The following is a 19788-nucleotide window of genomic DNA, read 5'->3' on the forward strand; positions in this document are numbered from 1 at the left end:
CCCGCCCCCCACAGTTTGCTCATAGTTCAGAAATTTACTGCTCGTGAAGAGAACACGTACGCATTCAGAGATCGCATTCTTTTTTGCATCCAGTTATCCTCACTGGCCTGTGACGCAGGTTGCCCTATTTGATGGATGGATGAGAAGAGAAGGAGAGGGATGGGAAGCTTGGGTCATACTTCAGGGTTAAGGATCCCAGCCAAAGGGCTTTCCTAGAAAGACTCTCTGGTCCATCACTGCTTTTGTCAATCTTCAGTGTTACAAGTTCTTCATCTTTTTTTCCTTGTAAAGTAATGATTGGCAGGTACTTTTAATTTACCTGCAGAATATGTATTCTAGACTCTTTCATATATGAATATTTCTAACAGCAGCAAAATCTGTTAATTATTTTTTATCTGAGTACTAACCATCTTTATTAGCTAGCACTCAAGAGCTAAGCCTTTAAAAAAGTAAGAGGCCAGGCACAGTGTCTCCTGCCTATAATCCTACAACTATGGGAGACTGAAGCAGGAATTGCTTGAGGCCAGGAGTCAGAGACCAGCATGGGCAATATAGCAAGACTCCGTCTCTACAGAAAACTTAAAAAATTACCTGGGTGTGGTGACACACACCTGTAGCCCCTGCTTCTCAGGAGAATCCCTTGAGCCCAGGAGTTTAAGGCTGCAGTGAGTCATGATCGTGCCACTGCACTCCATCCTGGGCCGTAGAGCAAGAACCTATCTCTTAGGGAAAAAAAAGCCAAAAAATTAATTTGAAAACACAAGTGTTTGTATGAGGGAGTACTTACTCATGTGCTTCTGCTTGTTCCCCAAACTATAAATGATGTCAGCAGTTTCCAAACAGAGTGACACAGGTTGTGAATGGTGATGGAGATTTTTTCAATTGTGGCATTTTAATGTTCTTGGAACCACAAAGATTCACAGTGTGATGTGGTAAGAAAAGCATTTGATTAAAATCAGGAATTGAGGTTCAGGCCCACTTCTACCACTTTCTTGCTACCACTATGGTTGTGTCTTAGGTCTCTGAGTCTCAATTTCCAGTTCTATAAAATGAGGATAATAGCCCCCATTACTTCACAGGGTTATTACAAGAATCAAATGCACTAAAGCATATGAAACTGCAGTGGGCTGAAATGTGTACCATGCAACTAGGTATACTGACAAATGGGCAAGCAGGTAGCCCAGAGAGGTTAAGTAGTTTGCCCAAGGTTACAGAGCTAGATTTGTTTCGTACATGGCTTGAACCCCTGTAGTAGTTCTTCCCTTATTCTCTCTAGCTGGGTAAAAAAAAAGGTTGGGGGAGGGAAGTGCTCTGAACTGGAGTCAAAGTAGCAGATTTGCTTTCCCTAAAAACTGTCCTCCTCAATAAGTAAGATGAACACTGGGATCTTCTACCAACAGGTTTGCACCCCTAGCCGCCCCGATGTCAACGGGTTCTGTTCTGTGCCCCAGCCCTTTTGCTTTGTTTTGTTTTAGTCTCAGCAAGCTACTTACAGGCTTCTTTAAGTGGTGTAAAAGGCAAGGGAATTCAAAGCCGTAAAAACTTGAGCCTTGTTTAACCCTCTGCCATGATGAAGGACTTACAAGGGTCTCCTATGGTGAGCTCACTCCAGCTCATGGGTAGTTGCAGAAAGGGGAATGTTAAAAGAGTGTTGTGATGCTAAAGCCTCTCAACTTTCTCAGGCATAAGAGACCCCTAATGGAACTCAGATATCTGATTTCAGTCATTTAGTAGCCCTTGAGATGGTGAAAAGACTGTAATGGAAGCTAAGTAGGGTGATAGTACTTCCATGCCAGCCAGTTCAGTGCCATACCAGAACTTGGGCTACTGGAGATTTGACTTTAGAAATGTAGATAATTGGCCTTTTAGAAGACTAGTTTGTCTTCCTTTAAGGAGAAGAATGTGGAAGATTTGTCTTTAGAAATGTAGATGTTTGGCTTTTAAAAGAATAAGTGGTTTGTCTTCCTTTAAAAATAGGCTTTTAAAGACACAAGTTTTAATTTGAGTGTAATTGTAAGGAGGCCACTTTCTAGTTCGTTGGAAAAAATGTGTTCAGAAGAAAATGTAGTATCAGTTTTTGTCTAATTTTTCAAGTGTTGGTTTCCCTTTTGGTTGAACAGCAGATCTTTCTCGTATATGTGTAATTCTAAAGGATTGTACGAAAAATTAAGGGAGATTTAAATACTTAGATTTTTAAAGTTTATCTGGTGAACTCTGATTTTGATGATGATAATAAATGATTGCATTGAGGATAATGCATTTCATTGTTATATCCTAATGGAGCCTTAGGGTCATCTTCGCCTCAGAATATTTTGGGGGAGGTTGTTTTGAAAAGATACTTCTTCAGCTAAAAATGAAAAGTCACCAAATTTTCCTGAAAGTAGACTAGCTCAGTATGACCACAGAGCATTTAAAGAACCATCCAAAGGACAGTGGGGGCTGTGAGGGGATCTAGTTTCTGGTTTAGGATTTCCATTTTTGCTTGGAATCCATTGTTCCTTTCAGCAGCCAGGAGCACATGCAACCTGAAGTGTATTTTTTACTTTAAAACTTAACTGTGACTGTCACTTCATTGAAGACTCTCCTAAATTCACAGAACGGGGCTGAGGTCAGACTCTGACACCCCACTTCTCTCAAATTAAGTGTCCCAGCTTCCCAAGAGTCGCTCTCTAATAACTTTCTTGGTTTAACTTCTTCTTAGTGTTTCTCCAGACTGAATTCCTGGCTTGCTCACAGAAGAAGGTCATGTGATGCTGAATCTGAGCCTTCTTGTGTTAATGGAGTGGTCTGCTCAGTTGACAGGCAGTCTTGCTGGGGAGCTGTGGCAAGATACTTCTCTGGAGGGCTGGGTGTTTCACACATGTCATTCATTTTAGACCACGTGTAGAATCCTTTGACCCTTAGATCTAACTGGAAAAGAAAAAATAGCCGTACTTTTTTGGAGGGCTGACTGCTGGGTCGTGAAGGGCACTGTGTTCTCTCAGGTGTTCATAAAGCTTGGTGCACGTGCTTACAGTTGGTAGCAGAGATGGTCATGAGCTGATGTGGTGCTGCAAGCTCGAGCTTCCGGTCAGCCCTCTTGAGTTCGACATGTGTCCTCTCTGAGGGAACCAGCTTCAGTTTCACCTTAATTTGATATCAAAGATGCCTGCATTCACAAGCTTTCATTCATCTTCATCTTTTGACATTTGGAGACACCATTAGGGAGCAGCCCAATATTTAGTTTAAAGCACTTTACATAAAGACTGGGAAACATCCACCAGCAAAAGCCCAGATGGAGAGGGGAGGGGTGGTTCTCTTCTTGTCTCTGCCACATCACTCAATCTCATAGAACATTAGGTTTCTCATTTGTCGAGAGAAGACAGCCTCATCAAGTTTTAAAGGTGCATAGTATGTATAATTTTAAACTTGAACCCTAACATTTTGTCTTGTGAAATGGACCTGGTGAAGTCTGTGTTATGATATGGAGCTAGAAAGAAATAGTGGTGTACTAGTGTGGCATCAGCAGGCTGCAGTATTGGAAGCCATTTAGAATTTACATGTAGGCTACTTCCCAAAAGGAGTAAATCTTTGATACCTGTTTGACTGATGTTTGAATGCTATGATTCTAGTATGTCTTTAAAATTTATGTTGGGGATAAGACTAATTTTAACCAAATACAGGTAATATAGACTATATCGTGTTTTTTATTGATGTGGATATTTCTGTTTTAGGGAATGTAATATCTGATAAATATGAATCTGTTATTAATTACCTGGAGAATATATTCTGCTATTTGTACCTATGACTATAGTCTTTGGTTATAGTATGCTAGCCTGAAGAATTCTGCGTCTTCAGGGATCTTTATTCTTACCTTTTAAAAAAAGCCAAAAGTCTGAACTGTCATTCAGGGAGAGAATGTTGGGATCTTTTTAGTGTCGATGAGCACAAGAGAAAATTGATATGGCCATAAAAGGGTTTTCTTTGTAGAGGCTGGTACACTCGCTACATACGCTATTTTTTCCTGAAAAGCAGTGACATTTAGCATGAAGGCTGCTCTTCCTGGGCCTGTTGGTTTTATAAAATTCACCTGTTTTCACCTCTGGCCAGCCTGCTAAGCATGGAGACAGTGCCTGAGTGGCTCCTCCTTCAAGCAGTTGCATTTATAAACAGCTTTGTTGAAGGTCTCTTCTGTCCAGAGAGCTCATGTAGAACATAAATAAACAGGGTGAAAATCACCAGAATTACTATTTATAACTTAGAGTGTTCATAATGCTTAGCAGCATCTTGTAAACAACATTTTCTATCAGTAGAGTCTTCCCCCAGGGGCCACCTGTGCTTCTCACAGACTTACTTTTCTATATGGAGATGGGAGAAGGGGGCTTTCTGGGATCCGCTTTGCCGTTGCTGGAGAGATTGCCTCCTAGAGGTCCTCCTTGGCCTTGGGCCAAGTGGGAGAATGTTTGCGGACTGCTTTCTCTTCCCTGACTTGGAGACACATATTTACTGGACTTTGATCCCAAGATGGAGATTCTCCACCTTGCAAGAGACACCACCTGCTTCACCCTGGTTTTGTTGATGTGTTCGTTGAATTTCAAAGTATTGCTTTCCCCAATCCTCTGAATTGTTTTGAAGTTTAAAGTTTCAGAAACTAAAATGAATTTAAAATGTGTTTTGCAAATTAGTATTTAGAGGTCCTATAAGTCAATGTTTCTCAAAATGTTTCTCGGAATACTAGATCCTCAAGACAGTCATAGATCCTCAAGATAGTGAAATGGAAAATGGATTCTGTGGTCAAATAAGTTTAAGAAATACCATGTTAAACAAAGAGAAATTGCATTGTTTCCAAGAGAACTTCTCAGAGCCTTAAGGGTTAATACACATTATGAACCTTCTAGGGTGGGATATGTTATGCAGTGTTTCCTAAAGGTGTTTGATATCTTGAATCAAATCCTTTTTCTTCAAGAAACCATAGCACCAGTGTTCTAAGGAATGCCCTTAAGAAATGCTGTCCTAGAGTTTTGCTGAAAGGAGTCAGCACCCCCTTGGAGACTAGGGCTTCTTTGCCCTTCTCCTCCCTTTCTTGCTGAGTGTTTTGTATGACCTTGTCATATATCTAGTGTTTCTCAGCCATATCCATGCATGGGCTAGCTGCCCAGCAAAGTGGTAGGCCCATGTTGGTAGAAGTGCTCAAGAAAGTCCTGAAATCATTAAGCACAGTTCATCTGTTGAGTACCTGCTGGGCACAGGGGATAGAAGTGGGTGAAAAGGGTCCCTCCCTTAAAGAATGCGTGGCCTAGTGGGGAAAGTGGTGGCAGTGGCAATGACAGTTTGTCATAGAGCCAAAGATTGCCTTCCTCACAAGGTTGGAGCAGAGGTGCATGTGGTGTGGCAGCCTGATGTGCCTGGTTTTCTGGGACAACCCTGCATTCAGGGGTTCTGTTCCATTATCACATGGTCTATTCCACAAAAACACAGACCCTAAGACTTGAGGAGCTCTGTACTAACAGGTCAGAGTTCAGGCTGAATCCAGATGCTGGTTTCTTTTAAAAGCTCTGCAGAGCACTTTATGTTTGATTTCTAGAGCTGGTGAGTTCATCATGGTTGGACATGAGCCACCCACTTCAGCACACTGTCCCTGGGGCTCAGCTCTGAGGGAGCTGTGAATTAAAAAAGCCTCCCCTGCAGCCCACTCCAAGTTAAGTGAGATCCTGTGGGATGGCAGAGGAGCTGTGGGACTTGCAGCAGAAGGCTGCCTTTTTCATGGCTGTGTGTCCTGCAGTCAAGTCCCTCATCTCTCAGTTTCAGTTTGCTTATTTATAAAATGAGGTTAAAATTAAAATTTGCCTCACACAGCTCCTAGAAGGACTACCTCTGATATGGGCTAATGTCTTCTGGCACCTTTTTAAAAATGTTATTTAATGTTTATTGTCATTTAAAACAGCTCCAGAGGTTAATAGTGGAAGCCAGAAGCAGCCACGCCAGTCTTAAACTATGGGTAGAAAGAGTGACTGTTTTCCTCAGTCTGGATTCCACTGGGTTTTTCATTAAAAAGGGATCACAATTACCTGTTGGTGTGAGAACTTTTATTTCCAGAATCAACGTCCCTTAGAAGTTCTGCCTACCAGTTTGGGGGTACTCATTAAAGGGGCTGTTAAACGAAACTAATGCTACAGATGGTGTGAGGAGAGCTGTATGTGGTATCCAGAGTGCTCCATTAGCATCTTTAAAGGATCGCCTGAGAAGTCCCAGCTGTCTGGCTTCAGCTCTGCTTAGCATGGGTACCCATCGGTGTCCACAGGGGCTAGCAGCAAGTCCCGCTGAAGGAGACGCCCCACCCTGCTCTTTTCAGCTGCCTCAGAGCCTCAAGCCTGAGCCTCTCCTGCTGTTGGGAGGAACCTGGCAATGCCATCTTTGTCTTCCCAATGCTGGTCATCCCAAGCCACTCAGAGAGATAAAGAGCCATTGCAGTCCCTCCTAGGCTGTCTTGGAGCAGAAAGACTGGCACATGATAGCATGGTGTTGGCAGTAGTCTGGCCCTAGGTCTCACCAGAGCTGGTGGTTTATCGCTTATTAGTTACTGTGATACAATTTGAAGTTCAGAAAAGACAGTCATTGTACCCTTAACATCTCTTCCAATTCTAAGTTGAGTGAAAACCTGGAAAAAAAATAGGCTGTTCTTCTCTAGGCGCTTCTAAATAAGCAGCAGCCAGGCCAGGGACTAAAATACACTGCCCTGTAGAGCCACTGGACACTGGGATGCAGGTCTTTTGTGTCTTTCCTGCTCAGTAATAGATGTGGACCTTAGTTTGTAATTTTAGGTCGACTTTGTTTTTAATAACCTATTTTTTGCTAAAATCCATGGCATTCGTTTATTAAAGAATAGGATCACTTAGTCACGAAGTCTCAGAGGGTAATTCCAGTGTTTCTGAAGGCTAAAACTGTAATTGACAGTCTTGATTTGATTGAAGGTTTGGATGTCAGTATGTCTCCTCTCTCTCCCTCCCTCTCCCTCCCTCTCCCTCCCTCTCCCTCTCCCTCTCCCTCTCCCTGTCTCTTCCTCTCTCATCCTCTTTCTTCTTCTTTCTCTCCGTCTCCCTTCCCTCTTCTTTTCCTGCTTTGTCTCTGATGAAAGAAGTCTGAGCCATAAGGTTGTGGGGTTTTTTTGTTTTCTTTTTTTTTTTAATGTGCTTATGTTTGTGTGGAGTGTTTGACTTGATTCTTCAGGGGAAATCAGTGACTAAGAAGAGAAGGCCAGAGGTAGGAGTCCAAGAGTTCTGAGGTCGAAATTTTCAGTTAATTTCCACTAGGCCTTCATTTCTGTATATGCCACTATAATTAATTGGAGCTTTCATTGGTCATTTGTATGTTCAAAAAAGATCAGACAGCAATACCGCCCAACATAGTTATAAGTAATCAGAAAACGTCTTGACTGATAGACCTGTTAGAAGGTCTAATGTTTACCTGAAAATGCTGCCTGCCCATCGAGTAACACAAGCCAAAGCACTCCCTGTCCCACCCGTCAGATTCTACTCAGACTGCCCTGCTGGCTGGGGTGGGGTGCCCCGTGGGAGGCAGCCCTGGCCGGCACTTACACGGAGGTTCAGGTGCAGGCCAACCTGTAAGAAGAGGACCACCGGGGCCACACACACAGATTCCCCTCAGTACCAGAATCTGCACACCTGGCCAGACCGCTGGCCTCAGGGCACTCCTTTGTCTCTCTCAATCGTGGAGCCACCCTGGAGTTCCTCTCAGTTCCTCTGTGGCACTGGTGTGATGGTTGTTACATGGCCACCATCTGTGTCGCCTGTCTGTCCTGGTCATACCTTACAGGTGGTTTGGACTATTTGTAGAACTCACCTAGCTGATTCTGTGTTTTCAGTTTCAGAATCACTTGGAAAAAGTAGATTGTCTCTCAAAATCCTGTGTATCTAAAGCAGGAAGAGAGCACTTTAGAGACCCTCCCTTCAGTATTTGGTAGCTAAACCCTGAGATGGGCTGGCAATTACACCTGCACTTCCACCCACCCTCCAGGGATCTAGGGCATCCCAGCCTGCACACTCCTATCATTCATCCCTGCCCCGCCCCCCACATACACACACCCCAGTAAATGCAGTGAAGAGTCATACAGGATAGGGTCACACCCAGCGAACATAAACATTGTGATATGCAGGTCATGGTTGATGACTCTGAACATTTCCTCCTGTACTACAATTCCCTATTGTTTTTAAAAGGTGAATCACTTTGACAGCAACTTGAAACTTAGAGTAGCAAGACTCTTAATTTGGTGGCTGGTGATAAGGATATATATGGTGGGATGTACAGAAAGGATGAGAGAAGATAAACTTTTTATTAAATACTTGAGAATTAGTTGAATGTTAAAATTGTGCCTTGTATTGATTTTCATCTGTAAGAAATAGGAGTTTTAGCAATTTAATGATTGGAAACCATCCTTTTCACAAAAAGTACTGCAAATCCTAGGTCATATCCCACCAGGCAGTAGGTTCTGCCTGGACTCAGACTAACTCTTGGCAAATATGAGTAGGTCATGGAAGCAGTTGCAATGAAAGGATGCTGAGTGTTTGGGTTGGCAAAGAGGAAGAGAGGGTTCTTCCAGGAGGGTGGTTCTTTCATTGATTCAGCCAACATTTATAGTGCATCCATTTAGTACTTTCAACTTACCAGGTTACTTGGGACATCAAGAAAACTGTTTCTTTCACTGGAATATGTGCTGCACGAGGGCAGATACCAGACAGTGCTCTTAAAGTAATAGGTGCTCCGTAAGTGTTTGATATGATTTGAAGACTTTGCTCCGCTTTCAAGGAGTTCAACATGTTGGGAGCTCAAAGTCCCTGAAAAAGTTGCCATTTCAGGCACATTATGATTAGGCACTAGGTGAGTGACATAAGAATTGAGTCAAGGATAGCTTAGGGAAGGTGGGGCTGGCGGAGCCATCTGAACATGTAGGTGATTGCCTGGGTGGTAAGAAGAGCCATCCAGGCAAAGTGTCTTTGAACCTGACCCATCGGACAAGCGGAGGGTTTGTTCCCAGAAGCAGTAGTGGGCCTTAAAGCATGGATGAGGACAGGCCTTTACCAGCTAAGGGTTTTGGATATTATAATAAAGTTAAATAACCATGAATTCAGAGAGGATCCAGACACCCTTTAAAGGCTTTTTGCCTAAAAACTGGGCCTTTAAAAAGAACGTAATCTAAAAGTTTACATACTATTTATTATACGTGGTTTGCAAATCTAAGAATCTTAAGAAAATACTAAATCTCTGCAACTTTGCTATTGACAGTAAATCAATACCTATCATATTTCTGCCACATTAGTATTCATAGTCGACTCTGGATATGTGAAGAATATTGGTTAACATAATCCCTGCCTCAACATAAAGTCAGAGATAGGGCATTCTTAAACTTATTTTAGCCATTAATAATCACCAAATTTAAGCAACAGAAAAGCTGGTGCCTCCCAGCAGGTGGCTCCCAGCTTTTTGTCCCTCAGCTATGAAGTATGAGGATGGCTACCTCTCTCCCCGTGTCTCCCTTGGGTTTTATCAGCACAGCACAAAGGCTGGCTGGAAGGGCAGTCCACTCCAGGTCCAGGCTCTGAGGTGTCCTGGAGGCGAAGGCTCTGGAGGGCCTTGTCACCAGCCTTCCCAGACTGGTTCACCTGCTGCCTTGACCAAGCCCAGGAACTACTGGGAGGCAGTGCAAGGCAGCCTTTACACAAGTCAAGCTTGTGTTTTACACAAATGGAGGGGTTTTGTTAATAATGTGTGTAGTTGAGTACCTTTCTGGTAACATCCTGAGTGTCTTTGCCATGAAAAGCTTATTCTAAGCTTCCCTGTAACATCCTCACTTTCTCCACAGGTGCTTTACTTGCCTGTTAGAAATTGCCAGAGTCAGTGAGGTGGGTTTCCTGGAAATTTGACTTTCCTTTAGGGAGGCTCCTCAACTGAATACAAACCTTACTGCCATCCTGTCTTAAACTTCTATACCTGTTGTTTCCCACATAGACTGTTCAGTGCCTAAAATGGCAACTTGACAGCCTTTGCCAAAATGGATTTTAACAGGGCTGCACCTCCTAAATCTTCCTCTTTGACAGGCATGGAAGATGTCTCTGTTTGGCGTGCATCGCAGGCAGAGGGCTGGATTCTCATTGGCCAGGCCCCTGCCATCAGTGACCATCAGGCTGGTTCCCGTGAACCTCTCTGACTCTTTTTCATCACCCATTTCCATCTAGAAGATATTGAAAAGTGACCAAATTAAGCCAAAGTGTGATACGCATTAGCATGTTTTCCTGAGCTGTATTAGTTTTGCCTGGAAGATGAACTCCAAGGGAACTGTGCCATTTTGATGCTCCAAAATTAGATGTGGCTGCCTAACCCAAAACCTGCAAAAGCATTGTTTTCCTGGGGTGACGCCAGCTACACAAGCCTTAGTGGATGCTGGCAGATGACTGTGGCCCATGTGGATTGCATGTCCCTTAAGTCCTTCTGGGAATGAAGCAGAGATGGCGTCAGGCAGACATTTCTTTGAGTGTTTGAATGGAAATATTCAAACTCTGAAACCCATCCCTGTCTTCTGGAGTCCATGTAAGACTTCCTTGTCAGATTGCATGAATATCAATTCCTTTTCTCTCCTAAGTGTTCCATATTTAGTCCCCAGCTTGCTCTAGGGGTTGAAAGTTTGGCTAAAATTATCTTTCTTTTTAAAGAGTGAGGAAAGTGGTGTTTCACTTTATTTTTGCTTGTGGGGCAAACTTTCCTCAAATCATCTAGTTCTGTCTAGCTAGGAAAACAGTTGATAACCTTCATGGATTTGTGGATGTTAAGGTTTCAACTTACAATCTCTTTTTTTCTCCCATGTCCTATTTAGTACTGGGGTCCTGTTCTGTTCTTCTCTGCCAAGAAGATAAAAACACTACTGAAAAATGTTTCACAGTGGATTAAGTTGTGGGAGGACAGCAGTAGGAACATTTATGTTTCATTCCCAGATTAAAGTTGATTGGGGTTGTTATGTTTTGTGTAGTTTTTGGAGGCATTTCTCTTTCTTAGAGTATCATGTGATTTATGGTGATAATTAGGCAGAAACTTGTCTTCCCTACAGATGCCAAGATTATAGAGGGACTTGCTCTCACCAGAGACCAGATGACAGCATCCGTAGATATTTTTAGAATGGACCTCATCATTTATTTGGTCTCCCCATTTCATTTTCTTTGTATCGACAATTGATTTCAAACTTGTTTATTGGGCAGGGAGGGGAGGGAGGGCGTCTTCCCTTATTAATGAAAGTCACTGATGGGACAGAACAACATCTTTGTATTTATTGTTAACTGGCATATTGCCTAGTACTTGCAGAGTAAACTACAATTCCATCAGCTATAGCTTCATTTTCTTTTCAAAAGTTTTGCTTAATCTGATGTGTTTTCTTACAGCATTTTAAAATTTTATTTATTTATTTATTTTGAGACCGGGTTATGAGACTAATTTTTGTATTTTTGGTAGGGACGGGGTTTCGCCATGTTGCCCGGGGTGGTCTCCAACTCCTGGGCTCAAGGGACCTGCCTCAGCCTCCCAAAGTGCTGGGACTACAGGCGTAAGCTGCCATGCCTGGCCCCTTACTCTGATGTGTTTTTAAACTAGAAGAGCATCAACACATACACATAAATCTCACAGTTAACTAAATAGCCTTGTAACTAAAATGTCATACTTTAAACTATTTAAGAATGACATGAGCTTTCTTAAAACCCATGAAACTTGTACCCAAGCTAAGTATCATTGACTTTCCCAGCTCAGTAGCTAGGTTTCATCACTTAATATGCTCCCTCTACTCTTTCTGTCCTTGATTGAATCAGATAAGCATGTACAAACATTGAGCCACAGAAGAGCCATTAAAAATCTAAGACAGATGAGCTGCTGCTTTCCTTTTGATTATTTTTATTACCCCAGTTTTCATTGTGAATGGTGATTCTGGTGTTCCTCTGAGAAGGATAATTGTATTTCTGTTCAACATTTATCTTCTATATTTTCAGTGTTTTACAATCTGTTTTCCTTCTGTCACAGAGGAAACCAAAGGCCTTTCTGTTCTCTGGAGTGGGAGTTTCTGTATTAAATTTATCCTCTGCAAGAGTTGCCTCTATACCTGGACCAAATCCTCTACCAATTCAGCCTATAAGCACCAAGGCGGTTTCCCGAGCAGGCCTCCCTGGGAGGGCATTGCCTGGGAGACCTCAGTGGAAACTGTACAACATAGCTTCACAGGTGACCCCAACCCCGATCTGCAGAAAGGGAAAGTGGTGCTTCGCACATCTCTTTTTTGATAATGGAGTTCTCTGAAGATTTGGGGCCTTTTGATGAAGGAATGGATATTAAGCCTGGGGACTGTGGTTGGTTGGTGCTTTAGACTGTCCCACGTGGGCCTCCTACCCCTGGCTTTGGGGTGATAGCCTGTTCTGCTCAAAATTGGGCTCTGTTAGGGGCTCATGGGTGTCCTCTGTCCTCTTTCCTTCTGTGTTGGCCCAGCCTACATTGGAGCAAGCCACACTCCCTGTCTCTGTACTTGGGGAATGAAGTGTGTCACCTTCCCATTATGCACTGGCTTCTGTGGCTGCATAATTAATACCCAAGGGAACTGGAGAGAGATCTGAATTAGGCAGTACTTTACAGCTTCTCCCTCGGCGCTTACAGTAAGTCAGGATGGGGACTTGGGGATGGGAGTCTCCTGATGACTGATCACATAGTGATGTTGGATGGTGGTTTATTAAGTGTTATTGTGAGGGAAAAAACCAAATCCTCTTCCAGAGGACTGTGTCTGTGAAACGCTATCTAATCATTCATACTTTGCGGGGCAAGGTAGAGTAGTTAGAATAGCACTGACTTTAGCAAGCTACGGTCTTCACAGATGCTGAGATCTAGTATTTACTTTAGCTTTTACTCCCTCTAGAATCAACAAGCCATTATTTTATAGTCCAAGATAATATTATCTAGTAGCTTTACAAAGCAAAGAATGCCCCCAAAAAACCATCAGCCAGGGAAACTAAAACCTAGGGATAGGCAGGAAGAAGAAAGGGGCTTCTTTTTATACTTTATTGTCCCTGCCTCCAGTAAAACAACATAAATTCTTCAATTTGGAGCTTTAACAAGGATAAGTAAATATGACCGTGGGCATGTAACATTGTAAATGCTAAGTCCTGCTGTGTTTGCAAACATTGAGAGTGAAAGGTAAGATTGCCAGCAAGTGCAGAGTCACAGAAGAGATTGAAGTTACAGTACACTCATGAGAATTCCTGATGACCCTACGGTACAACCTCTAAAGGTGGGAGAAGCAGATGTATATAGTGTGATTTTGTGTGTGAGTTTATTGATGCTTTTTTCATTACTTATTTACCATGTCTGGTGAGAAAAGCATGAGTTCATGTTGTTTCACTACCACTTTTCTATCCATTTCTTGGCCTAGAGCCGTTTCTTTACCACCATAACCGTCAACACTGTCTCCATAAACAAAGAATCTTATGTCTGGAGGTCTGTCATGTCACGTCCTTTTGCTATTAAGACATCTCTATGAATATCCTTTTTTTTTCATCCTTTAACTTTTCTGGGCCCAGTGGTCACATGACATCTAATAAGACTTGTATAAATTCAGATGCTCTAAGAGCACCTTTTTTGTGCCTTTCCATTGAAGACAAAATAATAATTGGAGGCAGAATAATAATGTTGTTGATTGTTAATGGGGTGTTTTATGGGGGATTTCTTGGCCATATATGTGTTATATAATTTTTTTCTCCAAATTTGTAATACAAAAATCAAATTCCTAAGCCAGGTGCATTGGCATGCCTGTAGTCCCAACTACTCGGGAGGCTGAGACGGGAGGATCTCTTGAGCCCAGGAGTTCAAGTCCAGCCTGGGCAACATAGCAAGACCCCATTTCTTAAATTCTTAAGATGGCCCACTTAATAATTACTTACTCTTTTTATGGTGGGGAGTAGGGGAGTCAAGATTACCCACACCCAGCAGTGCAGACTTATTAAGGCCTTTATAGAAAGTGGCCATTTCATCTCCACTGGTGTTGGGGTATTCATGGAAAGGGGTGGTAAGCAATTCAGTTAGTCCACATAGCCAGTAGAGAAGAACCAGAAAAATATCACTCATCTACTTAGGATGACCGGCTCTCCTTGTTTTAGCATGGAAAGTCCCATGTCCTAGGAAATCCCTCAGTCCAGAAGTCTAGAACAGAATCTTACCTGCACCTTGAACGTCTAACTAAAAAGGACCCACCAAAACACCGCTAATATGGCTTTCTTTATCTCCCAAAGTGAATGATCCCATTCCCTTTGGGCTTTTCAACTTCAGAGCATTTTGTAATAAGGACAACATGAGAAATAAGGTAAGTAATCTTTGTGCTTTGTCCTTAGGCTTTCAGACCTTTGAAAGTGGTGTAGCAGAGCAGCTTTGCTGTGCCAGCCCTGGGCTCTGAGGTGGGTGAGGGAGATGGGAGGCCTTGACAGGTGGCCCTCAGGTGCCCACTATTGCTGTTGCAATGCCCTTAATGATCTCTGGTTTTCTTTTCTCCTCCTTTAGACCCTCAAACTGACACAAGACCTACAGAGAAAACCCTTTGCCAAATCTGCTCTCAGCAAGTGGACAGTGATACCGTTTACAGCTTAACACCTTTGTGAATCCCACGCCATTTTCCTAACCCAGCAGAGACTGTTAATGGCCCCTTACCCTGGGTGAAGCACTTACCCTTGGAACAGAACTCTAAAAAGTATGCAAAATCTTCCTTGTACGGGGTGGTGAGCCGCCTGCCAGTGGAGGACAGCACCCCTCAGCACCACCCACCCTCGTTCAGAGCACACCGTGAGCCCCCGTCGGCCATTCTGTGGTGTTTTAATATTGCGATGGTTTATGGGATGTTTTAAGTGTTGTTCTTGTGTTTGTTTTCCTTTGACTTTCTGAGTTTTTCACATGCATTAACTTGCGGTATTTTTCTGTTAAAATGTTAACCGTCCTTCCCCTAGCAAATTTAAAAACAGAAAGAAAATGTTGTACCAGTTACCATTCCGGGTTTGAGCATCACAAGCTTTTGAGCGCATGGAACTCCATAAACTAACAAATTACATAAACTAAAGGGGGATTTTCTTTCTTCTTTTGTTTGGTAGAAAATTATCCTTTTCTAAAAACTGAACAACGGCACAATTGTTTGCTATGCACACCCGTCCAGGACTGAACCATGCATAGGCAAAATGAGTGGAGCACAGCGTCCGGCCCAGTGTGTTTCCAGTTCTGAGTCAGGGTGATCTGTGGACGGGACCCCAGCACCAGGTCTACGGGTGCCAGATCAGTAGGGCCTGTGATCTCCTGTCAGTGTCCTCAGCTAATGTGAACAGTGTTGGTCTGCTGGTTAGAAACTAGGATATTGATATTTTCAGGAAAGAAATCAGCTCAGCTCTCCACTCATTGCCAAATGCCACTAAAGGGTTTAGTTTTAAGGAGAAAGAAAAGGAAAAAAAAAAAAGTCCGTTTTGCTTTGCAGAACAAATGAACTTACAGGTGAGCATTAAGCTTGCAGTGAGAAATGTGTGAAGAGTAAAAACCCAAGTCATTGCTGAGGCAGTTCTGACTTCACTGTTTTCCTAAATACACATCCTTGATTATTTTCAGCCTTGCTGTATAATCTGATCTGCTAGAAGTGTATGAGTGAGAGGCAATAGCATACAAACTGATTTTTTAAATATAAGCTTAGGTTGTAATTGTACAAGTGACTCAATGGAAGTACAAAATAGGGCAGTTTTAACTTTTTTTTCTGCTTCTATGGATTTCATTTTGTTGTGTTTTCAAAAAGTTATGGTGCTGTATAGGTGCTTTCTGTTTAACCTGGAAAGTGTGATTATATTCGTTACCTTCTTTGGTAGACGGAATAGTTGGGACCACCTTTGGTACATATGAAATTGGTGTAATGATGCTCTGATTAGCACAGCATATGCATACTTCTCCAAAGTGATATATGAAGACTCTTTTCTTTGCATAAAAAGCATTAGGCATATAAATGTATAAATATATTTTATCATGTACAGTACAAAAATGGAACCTTATGCATGGGCCTTAGGAATACAGGCTAGTATTTCAGCACAGACTTCCCTGCTTGAGTTCTTGCTGATGCTTGCACCGTGACAGTGGGCACCAACACAGACGTGCCACCCAACCCCCTGCACACACCACCGGCCACCAGGGGCCCCCTTGTGCGCCTTGGCTTTATAACTCCTCTGGGGGTGATATTGGTGGTGATCACAGCTCCTAGCATAATGAGAGTTCCATTTGGTATTGTCACACGTCTCCTGCCTCGCTTGGGTTGCCATGTTTGAGCGATGGCCCTGTTGATTTCACCCTGCCTTTTACTGAATCTGTAAATTGTTGTGCAATTGTGGTTATAGTAGAGCTGTAGCACATTGCCTTTTCTAAACTGCTACACGTTTATAATCTTCATTTTTAAAGTATGTATAATTTTTTTATGTATTCTATTCATATGGTCTGCTTGTCAGTGAGCCAGACTTGCTTACTATATTCCTTTATAATAATGCTAGCCACTTCCTGGATTCTTTAGTAATGTGCTGTATGCAAGAACTTTCCAGTAGCAGTGAAGGAGGATTGCCTCTCCAAGCTTCCTAAGGGATGCTGCCCTGGGTGGGGATGCATTGCAGAGGCAGTAGTAGCATGGGGGCTGCAGTGGGGAGTGAGATGGAAAAGGGTTGGGGGATAGGAGAATTCCAGAGTGCTTCCAGCATGAGGGTCCTGAGAACTGTCCTGAGTTCAGAGAAACATGCAAAGTAACTAACAAAATAGCTACTTGCCTTTGCAGTTTTACAGACCCTGGGAGCCGCTTTGGGAGTGAGAAAGGCAACCCTCCAATGTGTTTCAACTTTAAAACGTTGAATTCTTTTCAGACATGTGGTATCTCATTTATTCTCCTTTTCTAGCGTTTGTTGAATTTCAGGCAGAATGTCTTACTGAATGTCCTAGAACCAGATTATCATTTACTCTGAAACAGCTGAGGAAGGGACAGAGAAGGTACAAGGGCAAGGCAGCACAAAACAGATCAGGAGAATTAAGAGGGAATGCTTTGGTTTTTTGTTTTGTTTTGTTTTTTCTTTTTCAAGTAACTAAAACAGCATCTACATGTAGAGTGTTGTGGAGAGCTGAGACCAGGGTAAAGTCAAGTGCAGCATCAGTACTGCGAGACCTGCCAGCCCCTGGAGAGGGTCAGCCAAGAATCTGGTAGTGAAGCCTGTCTAGGGTCCTGGCACCCTCACCCTCAGCCACCTGCAGAGAGGCCAGGGCCCCAGAGACTAGCCCGGTTCTAAAGTGGGCAGGGGTGCTGCCAGAGCCCTCTGCCCCTTATATTGAGATCCTGCTTCCAGGACAGGCCAACCGTTGGCCACCATGTCACATTCTGAGTGAGTGTCACGGGTCCCTAACAATAATTTTCTGATCTGGAGCATATCAGCAGAATGCTTAGCCTCAAGGGGCCTGGCAGCTGTAATGTTTGATTTATGATGAGAACTATCCGAGGCCACCCTTGGCCTCTAAATAAGCTGCTCTAGGGAGCCGCCTACTTTTTGATGAGAAATTAGAAGAGTACCTAATGTTGAAAACATGACATGCGCTCTTGGGATCTGCTGTTCTCTCCAGGGCTCCAGAACCTGATACCTGTTACCAAAGCTAGGAAAGAGCTTTATCACAAGCCTTCACTGTCCTGGCATGAGAACTGGCTGCCAGGCTCAGTGTACCCAATTAACTGTGAATGAATCTGAGCTTGGTTTCCTTTATTGCATCCTCTGCAATATGATTGCTGAAACACATTTTAAAAATTCAGAAGTTTGTCACTCCTGTTAGTGGGAGGATCATTCACACGTGTAGTACAAGGCGGACTTTGTGTTTGTTTTTGGTGTTGATTTTTAGCATTGTGTGTGTGTGGCTTCCCCACCCTGAGGAGAGGACACCATGGCTTACTACTCAGGACAAGTATGCCTCGCTCAGGGTGTGATTTCAGGTGGCTTCCAAACTTGTACGCAGTTTAAAGATGGTGGGGACAGACTTCGCCTCTATCTGGTGAACCCCACTTAAAGAGTAAGGAGGATTTGAATCTCTTGGAAAAGGCTGTGAAGAATAAAGCAGTCAAAAAGAAGTCCTCCATGTTGGTGCGAAGGGCTTGCGAGGGGAAATAAAAATGTTATCCAGCCTGACCAACATGGAGAAACTCCATCTCTATTAAAAATACAAAATTAGCCTGGCATAGTGGCGCATGCCTGTAATCCCAGCTACTCTGGAGGCTGAGGCAGGAGAATCGCTTGAACCCAGGAGGCGGAGGTTGCAGTGAGCTGAGATCACGCCAGTGCACTCCAGCCTGGGGAACAAGAGTGAAACTCCATGTCAAAAAAAAAAAAAAAAAGTTACTCATCCTCTCTCAAAGCAAAAAGGAAACCCTAATAGCTCCAAACTCTGGTTTTATTTTTCTTGCTGTATTTGGGTGAACATTGTATGATTAGGCATAATGTTAAAAAAAAATTTTTTTTTTGGTAGAAATGCAATCACCAGTAAAGAGGTACGAAAAAGCCAGCCTCTCTCGGAGACCGGGGAGGCAGAGTACTACTAGAGGAAGTGAAGTTCTGATGGAATCATGCCTGTCAAATGAGGTCTTGAAGCAGATGCCCAAATAAAAGAGTATATTATATTTTATCTAAATCTTAAGTGGGTAACATTTTATGCAGTTTAAATGAATGGAATATTTTCCTCTTGTTTAGTTGTATCTGTTTATATTTTTCTTTGATGAATGATTGATCATGAGGCCTCTTGCCACACTCCAGAAATACGTGTGCGGCTGCTTTTAAGAACTATGTGTCTGGTCACTTATTTCTCTAAAATTATCTCATTGCCTGGCAATCAGTCTTCTCTTGTATACTTGTCCTAGCACATTATGTACATGGGAAATGTAAACAAATGTGAAGGAGGACCAGAAAAATTAGTTAATATTTAAAAAAATGTATTGTGCATTTTGGCTTCACATGTTTAACTTTTTTTAAGAAAAAAGTTGCATGAATGGAAAAAAAATCTGTATACAGTATCTGTAAAAACTGTCTTATCTGTTTCAATTCCTTGCTCATATCCCATATAATCTAGAAGTAAATATGGTGCGTGGCCATATTTAAACACCTGAGAGTCAAGCAGTTCAGACTTTGATTTGAAGCACCTCATCCTTCTTTCAATGCGAACACTATCATATGGCATTCTTCCTGCGGATTTTGTCTAACCATATGTTGCCATGAATTAACTCTGCCGCCTTTCTTAAGGATCAAAACCAGTTTGATTTGGGAATCTTCCCCTTTCCAAATGAAATAGAGATGCAGTACTTAACTTTCCTTGGTGTTTGTAGATATTGCCTTGTGTATTCCACTTAAAACCGTAATCTAGTTTGTAAAAGAGATGGTGACGCATGTAAATAAAGCATCAGTGACACTCTATCTTACTCCAAGAAGTCTCTTTGTTCTCCCTCCGCTTTCTTGAACCCTAGGAATAAAATGGCAGTTTATCTCAAGGTCTCCCTGTGGAACTCCCCCACAGGCTGGGAGAGCCACAGAGCTGAGAGACTCTATTGCAAAATGTTTAAATGAACCTAGTAAACTTTTTCTCTGGCCCACTTCTGACCTCCACAGACAACAGACAACTTAATAAAGGCAGATTTATGGCGTAGTTCATGGTGGCTGATAGCCACTTTTGGTGTGTTCTGAGTCATGTTGCCCAGGGAGC

The 19788-nt window shown here is 42.7% G+C and overlaps 1 protein-coding gene across 3 annotated transcripts in view; it reads left to right on the plus strand.

Moving 5' to 3' along the window:
* FOXO3 (forkhead box O3) overlaps positions 1–19502 on the plus strand; it is a 131031-nt gene extending 111529 nt beyond the window's left edge. For all 3 annotated transcript variants that reach the window (XM_058435454.1, XM_058435455.1, XM_032156086.3), the window contains exon 4: positions 14566–19502. The gene's annotated coding sequence lies outside the window, so the exon portion shown is untranslated. The remainder of the gene's footprint in view (positions 1–14565) is intronic.
* The last annotated feature ends 286 nt before the right edge of the window (positions 19503–19788 follow it).

This window comes from Hylobates moloch, unplaced genomic scaffold (assembly GCF_009828535.3).
Source record: "Hylobates moloch isolate HMO894 unplaced genomic scaffold, HMol_V3 SCAFFOLD_2, whole genome shotgun sequence".
NCBI lineage: Eukaryota > Metazoa > Chordata > Mammalia > Primates > Hylobatidae > Hylobates > Hylobates moloch.